The 12,223-nt window shown below is 34.5% G+C and overlaps 1 pseudogene; it reads left to right on the plus strand.

Moving 5' to 3' along the window:
* The first annotated feature begins 7,482 nt into the window (after nucleotides 1-7,482).
* LOC120124116 lies at nucleotides 7,483-9,882 on the plus strand (annotated as a pseudogene).
* Nucleotides 9,883-12,223: the final 2,341 nt, after the last annotated feature.

A 12,223-nucleotide genomic window follows, 5' to 3' on the forward strand; every position in this document is an offset into this window, starting at 1 on the left:
GATCATGAAATATATTGGTTTCTACTTGAACTGTTTTCTTGGGTAGGCTCCGCGGCCCCGAGAAACTTTCTTAGGTAGGCTCTCAAGACCCAAGGCACTCCCTTGGGTAAATCATGGAACTGCATATGGTGTACATATGGAGGGCAGTTATATAGTTTATTTCATTGTTACACTTACGAGATTTTACTGGATCACGATTCTGATATAATTGTTTATTGTTAAATCTGATTTCCACTGGATACTGTATGGATAGGATTCTAGAGTATGAAGGTTCAGCTCTGATTAACCTGGTAAATCCTTACGGACCTAAGGAGACCCTTGGGTAGGCCCTTAGGCCCTAAGGCATTCCCTTCGGGTGGCTCCTTTGCTGTGTGCTTAGGGTAAGTTCTTATGGATGCAGTTCTGGAGAACTGCATAAAGGTGTTCGGTTGTAGGGTTCTACTATGGCTTTAAAAATATGTTTTAAATTGTTACTGTTTTAAAAATATATGTATCTTTTCACTTGTTTTGGTTGGAACACACTAAACATACTATTCTGATCTCCTGAAAAGTGGGTACTCTGAATATTTCCTCAAAACTGAAATTTTCCTATCTTTTACTTGAAGAAATATCAATGGAACTTTAGTTCCTCACGAAAATTTGTAGATGTTTGAATCAACAATGAAAATTTATGATTTTTCATTTATTTGTATGTCCTTCAGCATCACTTGGTAGTTCTGTATTATTGAGCTTCCAAAAGCTCACTCTTTTACTCACCATTTAAAGTTAAAAGAATCAAATCAGTGCAACTATCGATATCAGTAAAAGAGTTCCACCAGCATTGCTTGCGGAGAACGATGCATGTGATAAGGGGGCATGTAGGTTATATTCTATTTTATATCCGAGTATGAAATTTGTTTTATTTTTGGATATTGGTAAATTCTACTTTTAATATATAAATTACTTATGATATTACGTGCATTAACATAAATTTTAATTTTTTTCAGGATTTTTATGGTGGATCGCTCCGGTGGACCTAATGTGATACCTTAGATCGGATAGGGTCACCAGTGTCGGTCTGAGGGTGTTAAATTTAGTGGTATCAGAGCTTAGGTTGAGTCAAGTTTTTTGGGTAGATCGGCCAAACGACTGTCATAGGATGTCTGGTCTATACATGTCCCTGGATTATGATTTTACTCACTAAGCCGGAACTCTGATGTTAATAAATTATTCTGTAGTAAGAATACCAAAGTATCTCATATGTTATGATGCAATCTGTGCAAAAAAGGAATAATGTTAGCATTTTTCTCAATCTTAGAAGTTACCCCGTGAGTATCATGGGAGTTTATTCGTTCGAAAATTTTGACCTGACTTCTGACGTGAATATGAGTTTTGTTACTCTCCAAACGTTCTATGATGATAAACTCGCATCCAAACTTATAAGTAAAATTTTGAGATCAATATCTGCTACCCAAGTAGATTGGAGAACAGGGTATTATGTTCAAATCTAAACAAGGTGTTATGCCTTAAAAGGTTCTGCACTGATGTATTGAATTAGAGAATTTTGGAATCGTTCTTGTTCTAATTACAGGAAATTGAAACCCAATAGGTGTTGAGCTTTGTACCTCAATGATTTAATTATTGTGTGACTAAAAGAAAATGTTTGGGTACTTGGTAAAGGAGTAAGCTCGAGGTGATTCTGTCACGTATGAAAGAAATCAATTATATATGTATGTTGTATTGAAGTTAAGTAATATTTTGACTAAGTATTGGTAATTAAGGTCTGATTGGTTATACAAGGAGAATAATGTTCAGATTCTGAAGTATTGGTAAGGAAGAGTTATTATTGGAATGCATACTCAGCTCGTTAAGGCTTAGTAGAGGAATAGTAATATGTAAAAGATACCTGTGAGGAAAAGAAATCAATGAAGACTCAGTTTCCCCATCTGTTTGCTTAGGACAAAATTCTTTTAAGGGGATGAGAGTTGTCAAACCCCAATTTCTAGGGTAAATAAAAATTATTAAGTTAATTTAAAGCTTGCAAACCATTTTAGAAAGATGCTTGAAGTTCGAGGAGTTAACCTCGAATTTTTCCTTTTTTTTGTTGGTAATGAAAAAATAAAAAAAATAAAGTTGGTGCTTTAAGGGGGTCAAACCCGTGTCCCCCAAGGGTAAGGCCACTCATGCCCCTACCATTTAAGCTAGGTATTATTAGTGATATTATATAAATATATATATATATATATATATATATATATATATATATAAATATATATATATATATTATTTGTTTAAGCCATGTTATATACCCAAAATTCCCATATCCCAAATCCCCTAATTTTTAAATCCCTAACCGAACCAAACCCTAACCACCACACCCTTCATAATTCCACCGCTTCGCTTGCCGTTGGAGTGCCCCGAAACCATCAACTGAATTGGCTTCCTCCTATGACACAACCTTAACCGTCAAAACACTGAAATTAGTCACGATTGCTACAAATCGAAGAGTTGAAGTTCTATCGAAATCTCATCCCCGTCGTTTCATTTTTTCTCGATTTCAGTCGATCCGGTGATCGGCTCACCACACCGCTCTCTCCATCATCATCTTCGGTTGATTCTGAGAAAAACTCGACTGATGTCATCGCGCCACCGTTTCTCCATTGCGTCACTCGCCGGTCACCTTTGAAAAAGTTTGAACGTTTTAAAATTCCACCCTCTGTCGTGTTTCATTGAGAAATAAAACTTGGACGAGAATCCCAATCCAGAGATCTAGCAATCTGGAAATTTTTGTTGTCGTCCAACAACAGGAGTTGCCGCACGCACCGCTTCTTGTGTGTGGGCGTCGTCTGCCAGCTTGGGAGTGTACTGACCGACTGAACCGGTCTGGACCAAGCCGCCTGAGCCAAACTGAGTTGCCATTTGGTCCAAGTCGAGCGAGCTAAGTTAAGCCGTTGACCCAGCCGTTAACTGGCGTTAATCGTCCATTGACTGGACTTTGATTGGCCGATGACCTTTTCTGGGAACACCAATCCTGATTTTTTTACGTCGTGAGTTCATTTTTAGCTCATTTTTACCAAAATCAAACCTGAAAACATGTTTTTCACTGATTAACCTCCCGATTCAATCTATTTTTTTGCAATTTAGCTTTATTTCTGATGTATTTTTCATTGATATATATCTGAGATATTATTGGACATTGGATTCAAGTTTGAGAGTGATCGAATGAAGTTTAAATATTCGATCAGTGGAGCTCATAAATCGAGGTAATACATTACTACCTTATGTATGCTTTATAAAACATGCGGGTATTGGTTGATGCACGGATAAATGAGTTTGGTTACGTGTGTGTAATTAATAAATTTATAAACTCAATCTGATTGAGAAATAAAATAAATTAAACCAAATAAGGCTTAGACTACATGTATAGACACAATAAGACTAATAAGAATGATTTCAAGTTCAACGATTATCCGGAAGAGGAAATAACCTCGGAACATCTAAATTTTAGTTATCATCGTTTAAAAAAACTTTAATACCGAAACTACCTGATTATGAAATTACATAATTACCCTTGAAGTGTAAATTTTATATTATATGACAAGGTTGAACTGAATTGAAGTATTGTACATATCTTAATCATTGAAATGACTGAATTACTCTGTAAACTCTGAAATGACCGGGATACACATGACTACTAAATAACCTAAGTACCCTTAATGACATAGAATTAAGAGAATGACTTGTATGAGTCTGTAAATGCTAATAAACTTATATGTTGTACCGTCTATAAGGGTTTTAAACCACGAATCCATCATATCGACATTTCATGACACCGTTGCAATACAAAAATGAAATAAATACCCTTGGAATACATGTTTGTCTCCCTAAGATCCATTCAACGATGATTCTGAAAATGATCATTTCTACAAGAGTTGCCAATATTAAAGTGTGAAGATCCTTGAAGCACATCGATTTGACTGGTTGACATATATCACAGTTTTCGGATTTGTTAGGTTCGAGATGGATCGATATACTGATAAATCAACATGAATCTTAAATACCATAAATCATCGTTTCACCCTTAGGATTAAGCTACTAAGAATCCATCAAAAATTAAAATGTTCAAATTATCCTATTTGTCTGAATAATGGAAACGATAATGTTATATCTAGATCTTCAAAAATCTTGATGTAAACACTCTTGAGTACCTTTTTAATACACTCGAATTCTTAATGATTCTTGAAACATCAATTTCTAAATGTTGACTAGATTTGCTAATGAATGAACTTTTTATAGGGACCTCAAATATGAATTCTTTCAAATCTACAAAAGTTATATGTTTATCCTTCCTGGTAACGATCAATTGCCTTTGAGAAATAACTGAATGACTGATGAATCTGTCAGTTGTCTTTTTATAGGGATCTTAATTCTTAAATCCTATCAATTTATAAAAGTTTCATGGTTCCCTATCTGATAAATACTAAGTACCTCTAAAAAATAACTAGATCCTCTAGTGTGTTCCCTATATGACATATAATTTTTTACCTGTTTTAAAACGTGATTTTCCAAAATTACGAATTCACTGATGTTTTAATTTATTGTTAATGAGCTATGGACACATGATATGTGTTCTCTGATTTCATGTTTTCATTGGAAAATATAATCGTTTCTGATTTATGGATCATGGAATCTACTGGTTTATGAACAATGGTTACCTGAATGTGTTATCTGGTTTCCTGTTTCACTAGAAAATATGATCGTTCCTGATTTATGGATCATGGAATATATTGGTTTCTACTTGAACTATTTTGTTGGTACATTATCTGGGTAGGCTGGAGTATGGAGGTTCAGCTCTGATCAAGCTGGTAAATCCTGACAGACCAAAGGTGACCATTGGGTAGGCTCCGAGGCCCTGAGAAACTTTCTTGGGTAGGCTCTTAGGCCCCAAGGCACTCCCTTGGGTAAATCATGGGACTTCATATAGTGTATAGGTGGAAGGCAATTATATAGTTTATTTCATTATTACACTTAGGAGATTTTACTGGAGCACAATTATGATATTATTGTTTATTGTTAAATCTGATTTCCACTGGATACTGTATGGGTAGGATCCTGGAGTATGGTGGTTCAACTCTAATCAAGCTGGTAAATCCTTATGGACCTAAGGAGACCCTTGGGTAATCCTTTAGGCCCCAAGGCATTCCCTTAGGGTGGTTCCTTTTGTTGTGTGCTTAGGGTAAGTCCTTATGGATGCAGTTCTGGGGAATTGCATAAAGGTGTTTAGTTGGAGGGTTCTTCTATGGTTTTAAAAATATGTTTTAAATTGTTAATGTTTTAAAAAGATTTGTATCTTTTCATTGGTTTTGGTTGGAACACACTAAACATCCTATTCCGATCTCCTGAAAACTAGGTACTCTGAATATTTCCTCTAAACTGAAATTTTACTATCTGTTACTTGAAGAAATATCAATGGAACTTCAACTCCTCACGAAAATATGTAAACGTTTGAATCAACAAGGAAAATTTATGTTTTTCGATTTATTTGTATGTCCTTCAGCATCACTTGGTAGTTCTGTATTACTGAGCTTCCCAAAGCTCACTCTTTTACTCACTATTTCAGGTTAAAAGAATCAAATCAGTGCAACTATCGACATCAGTAAAGAAGTTCCACCGACATTGCTTGCGGAGTACGGTGCATGTGATCAGAGAACATGTAGGTTGTATTATGTTTTTATACCTGAGTTTGAAATTTGTTTTATTTTTGGATATTGTTAAATTCTACTTTTAATATATAAATTATTTATGTGACACCTCGGATCGGATAGGGTCATCAGCATCTGTCCGAGGGTGTTACATGCATCTTACAAGAAACTTGTCAGATTCTAGAGTTGTTTACAAACGAGGAAGGATGGGCACCATTGAATTGCTCTTTTGGTACCAACATGATTATCCGTTGTGTTAATTACGAAAATTAAAATTTAGATGAAAATTTAAAAGTTTGATCCATAATTACTTACCTTTGACGGGATTTTGAGATATTAGAATAAATTTCTTGAAAAAAGAATTAGTAAAAAAAAGGAAAAGAAAAAATAATGTTGCAAAATAACAAAAAGTCAATATACCAAATCATAAAAATTAAATAAAATAAAAAATAAAGATTAAATTGAATTAAAATTAAAATTCATAGGTTAAATTACAGGTAGGGATCAAAATGAATTGTGCATCAAAACTACATGAAGTGAGGAAATAATTTAACCATTCCCTAACTACACACATGTCCTCTATAAATAGCCTCTTATTTCTTCTTTTTTTTTTCATTTATCTCATCCTCTCTAAAATTCCCAAAATTCTATTAACCCATCCCCTATTTTCAAAACACAACCATCGATTCACCTCTGACCACTGCCTCGGCCACGGCTCCGACCACCGTGACCTAATCGTTATCTTTTCAAAAGAACTCTCTCCCTCGAATCTAAATCTACCTACCAAAATCACCTAAGCTTAATAAAAGATTAAAAAAATAATTTTGTTTAATATGAGACTCATATGTAAGAGAACATTAATTAAAAATGACAGATGACATATTGATTCAGTTGTTATTAAAGACAAGGATCGAAATAAAAATATTCTTTAAGTTTATGTTCAAGTTTAGTAACTCTAATAAAGTTTTGTTTTTAATTTCAGTGACTAAATTATAAATATCCTAAACGTCCTGTAACCATTAAAACAATTTATCCTCATTATATATAATTATCGCAGCATAATGTATACAAAAGTGGGTATTTAAGACCACGTTGACTTGGATGGACTCAAACAAACCAAGCAATCCATCGTAAGCATCACGGAAACATGAATTTTCTTCCCTCCTTCCTTGATAAACACTGAAACAATAACAAGTCTTTTTTTTTCTCCCTGTAATCTCATCTTCATTTTCAAACTACCCATTCACACCACCTAGTTTCCCTTCCAATTTGCAATAGATTTTCCCTGGGTTGGTTGGTCGTATGACTTGTTGCCCCTCCTGCTGCTCAGCTGCCGTGTTCAGACTTCTTTTTATAGAATTTAACACTGTTCTTCCGTAAATTCCAAGCATTTTTTTAGGTTTTTTAAGTATTTGGACTAATGGGTTTTTCTTGAATTGGTTAAATTGTGAAGCTTTTTCATGATCGATAACCAATTTTCTGCCTTTCCAAACAGGATAATTGAAGGTGAGATCAGGCAAGTTTCTTCGATTTTGTCTTGTAGGACAGATTATTTTTTCATAATAATGGTTTGTTTAAGCATTAAGAAGCAAAATTTCTGTTTCTTTTGCTTTTATTTTTCTTGACTGTTGGTTATGATACAAAAAAGTTATTTTTTGGCTAGGATGCGGGAGTCCTTGGAATTATTAGAATTTAAAACATTTTCTTCCCTTTATTTCTCTTACTTGACTTTTCATTATGTATGATATCGATTTCTTTTTCATTTTCAACTCTTTGCCATGGATCCTTGTGAATTTGATATTTCCTTGGAATGTGTTATAGTTTTTCTTCTGCAGAAATGAACTTGATTCTTATATTTAGCTCTCGACTTTGCAGGTTGGATTGATAATCTTTGTTTTGCTTGATCATATCTATCTCTCTCTTGCTTCTGGATTTGCATAGTGGATTTATTTTGTGTTGAATTCTTTGAGGGCTATGAAGTGTTTTACATTCCCCAATTGGCATAAAAAAGATGAACCAAAGACCTCCAGATCAGTTTCGAATCGGTCTATGAATTCTACATGCACCGATCTTGAAATAGCGTGGTCTGGATCTGAATTGAATTCTCAGAATGTCTCAGGCGTCAGCACAGAGTCCATGAGGCAGTCCTCTTTTCCTAGCATGTCCCAAAGACCCAGCAATCTAAGGGTATTCACAGTTTCTGAGCTTAAATCAGCCACCAAGAACTTTAGTCGCTTTTTCATGCTCGGAGAGGGTGGATTCGGGTGTGTTTACAAAGGTTCTCTCAAGAGTCCCGAAGATCCATCTCAAAAGGTCGAAGTAGCAGTGAAACAGCTTGGTAAAAGGGGGCTGCAGGCAAGGTTCCTTGACTGAAAAACATATCAAAAGTTCCTCTTTGAGTTATTCTGCCTTCTATGTATTCAAGTTTTGAAATGCCATGAGTAGAGTGGTTTATATATTGAGTCGTTATAATGGAAACTTTCAATATCATATGCATCTTCACGTGTCTCAGTCCTATAGAAAACTGCAGAGTTAATCCAAATCCACTGAATTCAACTTGATTGCCTCGAACATTATTATGTGACAGGCAATAACTTGGTAGAGATAAATTCTTTAATAACAGGTTGAACTGAAGGCTTCAACTGCTCAATGAATTTGATTATGTACTCATCAAAATTGATGTTTTAGTACAGTGTCTCAGTAATGTTATTACACCAATATTAAATGTGCTTGGTGTGGTTGGCATCCATCTTGTAAAGCTAGTGGTTACTGTGCTGAAGACGATGAAAGAGGAATCCAAAGGCTTTTGATATATGAATATATGCCCAATAGAAGTGTGGAAAACCATTTATCTGTCCAGTCCGAGACAACTCTTTCCTGGGCGATGAGATTGAAAATAGCCCAAGATGCAGCTCGTGGGTTACAATACCTACATGAAGGAATGGATTTCCAGGTATGATGTTTTTAAGTTCCCATTTCAGATATTATCAGTATTGCATTGTACTTATTAAATTTCTCTCCCCGTAGGATACTAATATAGGTTACTTGTCATATATCATTGCAGATCATCTTCAGGGATTTTAAATCATCTAATATCCTTCTAGACGAGCAATGGAATGCGAAGCTGTCAGACTTTGGATTAGCTAGGTTGGGTCCTTCAGAAGGATTAACTCATGTCTCGACAGCGGTATGTTCCTTTTAGTCTGAATTTTCTTTCATCTCTAGTAGGTTTCTTAATGGTTAAAACCTCTAAAGTTTTTATTTTACATGAATCAAATGTTATTCGATTAGTTTAGATGTTGCGTATTGCCTTGAGAGCATATCTGAACTAATGGATGGCTTCATCCTTTTTAAGATAAAGAAGGTTGTCCTTCGGTAATCGAAAACACAACCAGGGTAATCGCAAATTACATGAGGAAGAAATGGTTTTAATTCTTTGTTAGGTGTTAAGTGTTCAGTTTATGCAGTCAAAATTTCTTGCCAGTACTTAAATATTTGTTCATCAATCCTTAAATGCATCAAACTGGTGATCTTCAATAGGTTGTCGGAACAATGGGATATGCAGCTCCTGAATACACCAGACGGACATTTGACATCTAAGATCGATGTGTGGAGCTATGGGTCTTCCTCTACGAACTCATTACCGGTAGGCGCCCCTTAGACAAAAGCAAACCCAAGAATGAGCAAAACCTCTTGCAATGGGTGAAACCATACCTATCTGATAGGAATTTTCAGTTGATATTGGACCCTAGACTGAACGGGAAATACCAACTCAAGTCAGCGCAAAGGCTTGCTGTTGTGGCCAACAGATGCTTAGTCAGAAACCCAAAGTCACGCCCCAATATGAGCGAGGTGTTGAAGATCGTGAACCGGATCATGGAGGCAGCAGGATCCGGAAATCCGGAACCACCATTGAAGGATGTCTCTACAGAAACTTCAAGAGAACGTAAACGAAGGGCTATAGATTTCAGAACTGAAAAGTTCGTTTGGTCATGGACCCCAAAGCTCATAAGAACATGTTAACAGCAGGGAACTTGTATAACTTGAAAAAAAGCCTCGACAGAGCTGTAAAGGTTGTAGCTTGAAACTGACAGCAATGCAGCAAACTTCATACACAAGTACATAGATAAGCAATATATTGTCTCCTTTATTAATATGTATGAGACTGCTCTCTGAACATAGATGTGAGAAGGCTCTATGATAATCTTCTGTATGAATGCATATTAATTTTTTTAATAGTTGGAATGATTATAAAGGTGGTATCTATTCAGAATTTTTCTTGGCCATTAATAATGCACACACATCTTGCAGATGCATGTGCTTGAACCCAAGATCTGAAGAGAGAATAACACCGCATTTAACCACTAAGGTTATTTGATAAGTTCATACATATTAAAATAGGGTAAATTATACAAATAGTGCCCTTACTATAGGACATTGTTTTGTTGAGTCTCCTACTAGTAAAAGCTATAAAATGATCATCCGACTATAGGACATTATTTTGTTGATTTATTCGATTATTAAAAGTTTCTAAATGGTCCCTCAACTTCTCAAACTTGTTCTTTTTCGTTAAAAATTTGACGACAGTCTGAGCTGGACGTTAACTTATCGATTGAGAATAATAGTCGTTTAGGATTTTGAGACCATATTTTATCATACCATAGTCAATAAGGTTATGTCTTGCTCAGACTGATGTCAATTTTTTAACAGAATGGACGATATTGAAATATTTGAATAGTCGATTATTTGGCAATTTTAAATAATTGGAAAACTGGTAAAAAATAATGTCATTTAATCGATGGTCATTTTATGACTTTTAATAATTAGGACATTCAATAAAACAACACACTAAATTAATAAAATTATTTTATATTTTATTTATTAAAAATATTATATAATGAAACAAACATAGTTTTACATTATAATAACACTATTATGTAGCAAATTGGATTAGGAGGTTCATCTTTACTTTTGCAATACTTGATCTGGATTAGTTTATCAATAAATTGAATATCGGTAGTTATACAAAAAAAATATACATGTCACATACGATGAATGAATCTTAATTTTATTACCATTTTAAAAAAATAGAAGGGGCATATATAATTGGCATTATTAAATGAAAAAATCTCATTTATTATTTTATTAAAAAAATCTCCGAATAACATCAATTGGAAAATATTCCCTAAAATATTCATGTAGAATAATTTCGAATTATGTAAAAAGTGAGGTCAGACCTCACATTTTACGAAGAAGAGTTTCATTCATTTATTGTGTCTTTTATCCAAAAATTAAATGAAGTTATCTGAGAAGTTGATGGATCTCGCGTTTTGAAAAAGAAAATGATGTTTTGCATCATTTTTACAGAACACGAGGTCATCCTACATGTGTAATTTGGAGTATTTTTCTTGCAATTTTATAATAAAAATCTCAAATAAATAATTATTTAAAAAATAGGGCCCTCTAGAAATTATTTGGAAGAACAACCCCCAAAGCGTCCACATCAGATGACCTCGCACCCTCCAACACCCGATATATATCTGACGTGGGCACACTTTCCAAGTAAGCCAATAAAACAATTGGATAAAATGAACTCGCACATTGTGAAGCGCAATGTAGCCTTTATAATTCCAAAATATCGCGAGATTTATAAAGGACCTCGCAGCCTGCAAAGCGCGAGGTTATTTCTCTCTCTTTAGTGTCCATATCCTTGTTCGGATACTATTTTCGGGTGAAAAACTATTTTATTAATTTTTAATTATAAACACGTAGTGTTACAATTTATGTTTAAGATGACTATAATATCAATATATATAAGACATTTTAAGCAGGGTAAAAATGATGTTGAAAATTGTTAAAAATCATGGTTTTGTGAAGGAAAAAGAAAAATGGTTTAATAGACATATTGGAGTGTTATTTTTTACTTATAAATATGAGTAATATGTGTTGTTAATTAAAAAAGAAATAATACAAAAAACCCATTTAATTGATACATGGGCTTGAACGATTGAGCCATTTGTTCTTCGTGTGTCCGAGATTTCTACATATAGAGCATAATTTCGATTGTTCAGTTTTTTCTTGATGTTCGACCAAATCCTCGTCACAAAAAATTCGAGTTGACTGTGGATGACCGATTTTTTTTCGTCGTAGTGCATAATCTAGTCGTATTATGGGTTCATCATCAGCTTCATCCTGGTCCAATTCATTTCCAATGGGAGGGAACTCGTATTCATAAACCTTGAATATAGTTTCAAGTAAGTAAACCCGATCAATGAATCTTATTTAGGGTATCCGAACAAAAGCAGCAACAACAATGGTGTGCACACACGAGTATTTAAAAGTTTGGAAGAATCCACACTAGCATTTTCTCTCTCTAATAAATTAACCACATATGTGTTATGTTGTATGCCTTCCAATCTCCTTGCAAATTATGATACACGGAATAATGACATTTCGCGAAAGAAGCGTACGACACTCATCACGTTGGAATGGTGTTGGAATGTTTGCAATTTTCTGAGAAGTCTGGGTGGATTTGGTGGCCA

Source organism: Hibiscus syriacus, unplaced genomic scaffold, assembly GCF_006381635.1.
Source record: "Hibiscus syriacus cultivar Baekdansim isolate YM2019G1 unplaced genomic scaffold, ASM638163v2 tig00110413_pilon, whole genome shotgun sequence".
Taxonomy (NCBI): domain Eukaryota; kingdom Viridiplantae; phylum Streptophyta; class Magnoliopsida; order Malvales; family Malvaceae; genus Hibiscus; species Hibiscus syriacus.